The 6,000-nt window shown below is 40.0% G+C and overlaps 1 protein-coding gene across 1 annotated transcript in view; it reads left to right on the top strand.

Moving 5' to 3' along the window:
* Window positions 1-6,000, top strand: part of LOC116672368 (trichohyalin) — a 104,091-nt gene that overhangs the window by 43,431 nt on the left and 54,660 nt on the right. The gene's annotated exons all lie outside the window — the stretch shown is intronic.

Here is a 6,000-nt window from a genome sequence, read left to right as displayed (position 1 = left end):
ACACACACACACACACACACACACACACACACACACATTTTAAATATACAAAAATGTTTTGTACAAACAGCAGGATCGCTTGTGCATTAGTTCTGTCTGTGTCAGTTCCCTCTAACATTAGTCTCTAAATGGTAGTATCAAAATCAATTAAATAAATAAAATAAAACAGTATAGATTGACTCTTTTTCGCCTTATCCTTGGCCAGTTTGTACACACAAACATACATATACACTCAAACATGGACTTCATTATTACCTAGCAGGAAACAAACACCACACAAAACACCACAGGCAATATTTACGTTATGGTGAAACAGAGACTTTTAGTGTTGTTTGGCTCTTAAAACCGCAACATGTCGAACTGTCAAGATTGGAAATTTCATAGCAAATTGCTAATGGTGTTATTGATATTTGTACCACATGTGCAGGATATGATTTAGCCATGCACGGTGTACAGTAGGACACACAGGCAGTAAATGGAAAAAAGATAACAATAACAATAACTCACATCAGCCATCCCTAATATATAGGCTGCTACACCATGTCATGGCTATATGACACTTGGAGAAAAATGAACCGTGGTTATCTGGAAATTAAAAAAAGGGACTGATTTAATATTCAGCAGTGGCTCAATGGGCTGGGGGAAGGGAAAGAAGGCAGACCTATGGATGGGGGAGAGGGTGGAGGAGAGGAAGCCAGAGGAAATTAATCAGTGGTATCATCTCCATGGGAGTTTAGCTAACCACCGACCTCAGCGCTTTAGTCAGCCTATGAGGGAGCTTCTGCTGTAGCTGCAGCCATAACAAACCAACCCCACCAAATCACAATGCATATAGATTCTCACACACAGACACACAGACACACACACACACACACACACACACACACACACACACACACACACACACACACACACACACACACACATATATACAGAGGGAAATCACACATCGGACTTACTTTCACCCATCATCTTCAGACAAGCCCTGTTCCATCAAAAGTCCCATTCTGCTATGTTTGCGTTTGATATGTGTGTTTAATCTGTGCATACTGTCAATCATTACAGTATGGGTATGGGCAATATCTCTATTCTCCAATGTGTTTATGAAGAGTAAGACGATGTTGTGATGTTGTAAACTTTTGCCATTTTATTGCAATATTGTCTTCTTATGAGGATTATTCCACACAAGATCACTCATAACTGATTTGGTAACAGTTTTAACAATCTAGGATCTTTGAGCGGCGACAACCCACATGCCACAGCTTTGTCTAAAGTTAAAGGGGTGCCATGCAGTTTTGGCCATTTCTTCCCTGTTTTCTCTCATTTTGCTCACAAGTTTCTCTATAGAGCTCCCCCTACAGCTTCGGAATAGATATTTGACAGCTCTTATGTTTATTTGTGTCTGACTCCTCGCTCGGTCAGTCTGTTGCTTTCTCTTTCTCTGTTCCTCCTTTGTTATTATTATATATTTTGGATCTTTTCCCCATTATGTGATAGTGGATAGACAGGAAAGGGGGAGAGAGAGAGAGAGGGGATCACACACCGCAAAGGGCCAAAGACCCGGGCCGCTGCCAGGGACTTAGCCTACATGGGTCTTACTGGGTGAGCTAGAAGATGCCCCTTGAGCTTCTTTTTTCCCGGCTCAGCCACGACGATATTGTGAAAAAGTCCATCGTTACCTTGTTAGACAGTACCTGAATGGGCATATGTGTGCAGTGCCGTGAATCAATTCGTTACACCGCAAGACCTGATATCAAACAATCCTTCGTGGTCCTGAGGATATTCGCCGGCCGAAAGTTGCATGGGTGTTTTTTCCGCTCACAGGCGCTAGGGGAGAGCAAGATGGCCACCATTCAACTCGAAAAAAAAGTCATATAACCATTCCAATGACTCCGAAGCTGTTCAGTTAAGGTAAATTAAGCTGAAAAAAAAACTGCATAGTTCCCCTTTACCGGCAGTGAATGAATATTAAGCCCTGACTGTTCAAGGCCAAGGCCAAGATGGTGTCTTTAAGGCGCGGGCTAAGCGCCTTATTTGAAAGAAGGATGGAAAAATCATTATTGTTTTCCTTTTACCCAATATGTTGTGAATGTACACTGCCTATTTATTTTTTCCGTCGAACACACAAGTACACCCTTGCATGTATAATACTGAAAAGCTTTGGAGCAAATTAAGAAATGTATTGCATGGTGAAGCTTTGGTAAAATTATTGGTTGACCCCTGAGATTCTGTTAGCTAATTTAAGTATGCTGTCATAGAGCTTCAATCAGTTTTTCACCCACTTGTTTTACACCTTTTCAATTATACAGATTACCAATGCTGCTCAAGCTTATTGAGCTGTGCTTTTGATTCAAAGGCACACCGGCCCATTGAGGCACAAGCACTGCCAGAAACACACAAAGTACACACCACTTGATCTGCATATCATTATGCTTCTGATCAAATGCCAAGGTTCCGCTGGAAAAAAAGACATCAGAGGCAAATGGAGCGAAGATGTACACAACACCTGTAGGATTTGTGTTTGTGTTTGTGTGTTGTGTGTGTTTGTGCGTGTGTGCGCCCGTGAGAGAGGCAGCTGTGAAATCGGCACCTGTTTAATTGAATTAGCCTTGTTAATGTATTCATACCGGCTGCCAAAAAAGCACGGCTTTAACGAGCTCGTTAGACCAATTAGTTAATTAATTGTCTGTATAGTCACAGCTTCCCAAAGAGCTGCGTCTTCATTATCTGATGGCTGCCGCCTGTTGGATCATTGAGAGTGCGCTGATAATGCATTGCTGTCACACTGCACTCATAACTGAGTGTGTGCGTCTCCTCAAATGTCACATATTACTATGTGTGAATGCACTGTGTGTGTGGTTCTTGTGCAGAGACACTGGTACGTGCATGAATGCTTGTCTATATGTATATGTACATGTCTGTGTGTAGGATGCTCAGAATATGGCGGCCAATATCAGTGTGCATATTGCAATGAAAGGTTATGTGGGGGCCGTCACTCCCACAGGTAAAGACAGAGCAGTCCTCCTAGCCACTTTCTAATCTCTCTTTTATTAGAAGTTAATATCTTCCCTGCTCTTTCTCACTCCACACTCCCACCTGCTTAGAAATGGCCCCGCTCCATCTTTTTAATTCAATTATATTAGCCACCCCTCTCTCTCGCTGTGCCCATAACTCTGCAACTCACATCTCTCTCTCTCTCTTTTCTGTCTGTCTCTTCCCATCTCACCCCCTCCTTCCCTTGTCCTCAAATGTTCCATTTCTATTTGTAATCTGAGATGGAGGATAGGCTTTGGCCAATCAACGATTTGCGCAAGCCGTTCTCCATTTCTCCTCTCCTCCGCCTTGGTGGCAAAAACATTCGATGGCTAGGAGGAGAGAATAAAGGATACAGGAGGAGAAAAAGCATTAGGCGGGGGAGCAGGAGCTGAGGGGAGGACCCCAGGGGCGAAACCTTAATTGCTAAAGTAATGAGACTTGATCAGATTGAGGCTTCTCTCTCAATAGGGACTCTACGAATATGAAAGTCCAAGGCTTAAGCACTAATTTGAAATGAAATCAAAATCTGATATTCTTTCTTCAGGACTTCCAGCCAAGATCCAATACTCCCCCACTGGAGAATTAAGACTTTACACAGACCACATGGGAACTTTTAATCATCTCTGATAGTGGCAGATTTGGAGTCGAGAAAAGTCACCGTAGTATATTAATTATGTAACAATATTACGCAGGTCTCAAAGTCAGTGGCTAAAGACCTTGGTGTAAAGGAAGGATTTTGACAGACATTGTGATCTTTAACTAGCTGCGTCATGGCTAGATAGCAGGGAACATACACTGGCAATTGAGTGGAATACTTGATTTTTAAAACATTAAAATAAATAATATAAGCAAAAATATGTGACCAGGAAGTAACAGAACTACTTATGTTTTTTTTTTTTTTTTGTGACTTTCATTATCTAAACATGCCAGATTACAATTGGAAAAAGTTACAGTTTATATGTTACTGCAGGCACTTTGCCATGAGAGAATCCGTGCTGTCATTGTAGCAATATTCACACACTGCTGCATCAGCCATAAACTCATTTTAGAATGCACCCACTGACTCTACTCAGCCAAATCTAGCTACAGTACACAACTTAAAGATGACACTGAATAATCTGTATTTATAATGTATATTACATTGTTATCCATATTTACTCTTGTATGCACTTGTCTTCACATATAGTTGAAATCCATCACGTGTTTACCAACCTAGTTATTAACAAATCCTGATTTAATACCTTTTGATAAGATAAGCATACATGCCATTTTCACAGCTGAGATGTCAAAACTTTGGTGCTTAACATCTGAGGATACATACAGATCCAAACATATGTTAAATATTACTCTACAAAATGCTGTCTCATGAGGTACTAGAGGGAAGTTGAGAGTTAAAATGTCCTCAAATGTAAAACAGAGCCACACAATATACTGTGAGGTAACCAACTGTGTAGTTTACCTGGCACATCCAATACAGACACAAACATGATTTGATGCTCAGCTCCTTTTTTTGACAAAAAGTAATCAATTGATAAAAATGTCTGATTTGGGTTTACTTTTATTTATGTGATTGTGTTCCTGTCTGACCCGTCTTGCATGGTGTTCAGTTTAGCACAAATACTGAAAACGATTCTTTTACACTTTCATTCTTTACAGAAATAACTTCTCAACAAAGAGAGGGCTCGAGAGTGTTGCACACACAGCACAGCCACAGTGCATTGCTACAGAAACCTAAAAGAATCTTACCAAGTAATATAGAAGTAGAAGAACTTGATAGTAAATACTCTTTCATTTCAGAGTGAAGAAAATGCAGACAGAGTCAAGTAATGTTAAAAAGTAATGATATAGGTTGATGATGGCCACTTTAGAGAATTTACTGTATATAATGTCTATTGCATATGAAATATGGGCAGGATATTGGTACAGTAAAACAGCTTCAGTAGTTGCATTTTAGGGAAATATTGCTTTAACTTGGTTTAACATTGATGGTGATAATATTTAAAATGCATAGAAAGTGTGCTCTTCTGCTTCATAATTGCTTTTCACCTGAAATTCACACCTTATTGTCTCAGTTTTGTGAAACTCCTTTTATTTCCCAATAGTCACACTGAAAGTGGAGAAATATCCAGATTAAAGAGTAATTTTAATTCATTTTCGCAACTGCCCCATTGCTTATAATTGTTACCATCCATTAGACATGCTCTAGATGAGTTAACTGCATTAAAGATCACCTTTAGCTCGCTGTTACAATAGGTTGGATGATAGATATACTGCATCGTTTGCAGAGGAGCCAGAGGTGGACTGTGTCTGTGCCAAGACACAAGTCCAGAACCACAGTCTGAAGTTAGAGGAGAAGTAAAGAAGGACATCGTAGGTACAATGTGTGTGTTTGTTTAAATTTGTATTGCGTGTGGTCACAAATCTTAAATGGCTCAGTGTGACAAAGTTGTGCGTGTATATGTGAATGTGTTTGTCTTTGTGTTGACTGTCTGCGGAGCCTCCTTACTAATCTAACACAGGGCTCATTTCACACAGCGCTAATGAATAGGGGCTAGGGGTTCTGAACCACAAGCCCACACACACTCACATTCATGCACGGGGTGAGGAGTTCAACTACTATCTGCTTCCCTAGAAATAATCCGTATCTATCCCCCAATAATAATAAGTCTGGCTCTATTTTGTGTACAGTAAGGCACAGCAACATTTATTTAGTTGTAGTTTTCATGTGTACATAAATATGTTTTATTGTGTCGTAGTAAAAAGTAATGTTGCTGTAGGTGATAAATTTGTTGAGGTTGATGATGAGAATGTTTCAGTTTAACATGCTACTATAAATATCACATAGTCATGATTAGACTACAGTCTGATTATTTATATAATATATATCAGGGGCTAAAGGACCTCACACAAAACATGATGAAGTTGTTTAGAACATCTGCCAACAACACTTGGACTTTCCACAGT

The sequence above is a fragment of the Etheostoma spectabile genome, chromosome 22, assembly GCF_008692095.1.
Source record: "Etheostoma spectabile isolate EspeVRDwgs_2016 chromosome 22, UIUC_Espe_1.0, whole genome shotgun sequence".
NCBI classification, from domain to species: Eukaryota; Metazoa; Chordata; class Actinopteri; order Perciformes; family Percidae; genus Etheostoma; species Etheostoma spectabile.
The sequence above is the reverse complement of the archived record's forward strand: the minus strand, read 5'-3'. Positions and strand labels throughout refer to the sequence as shown.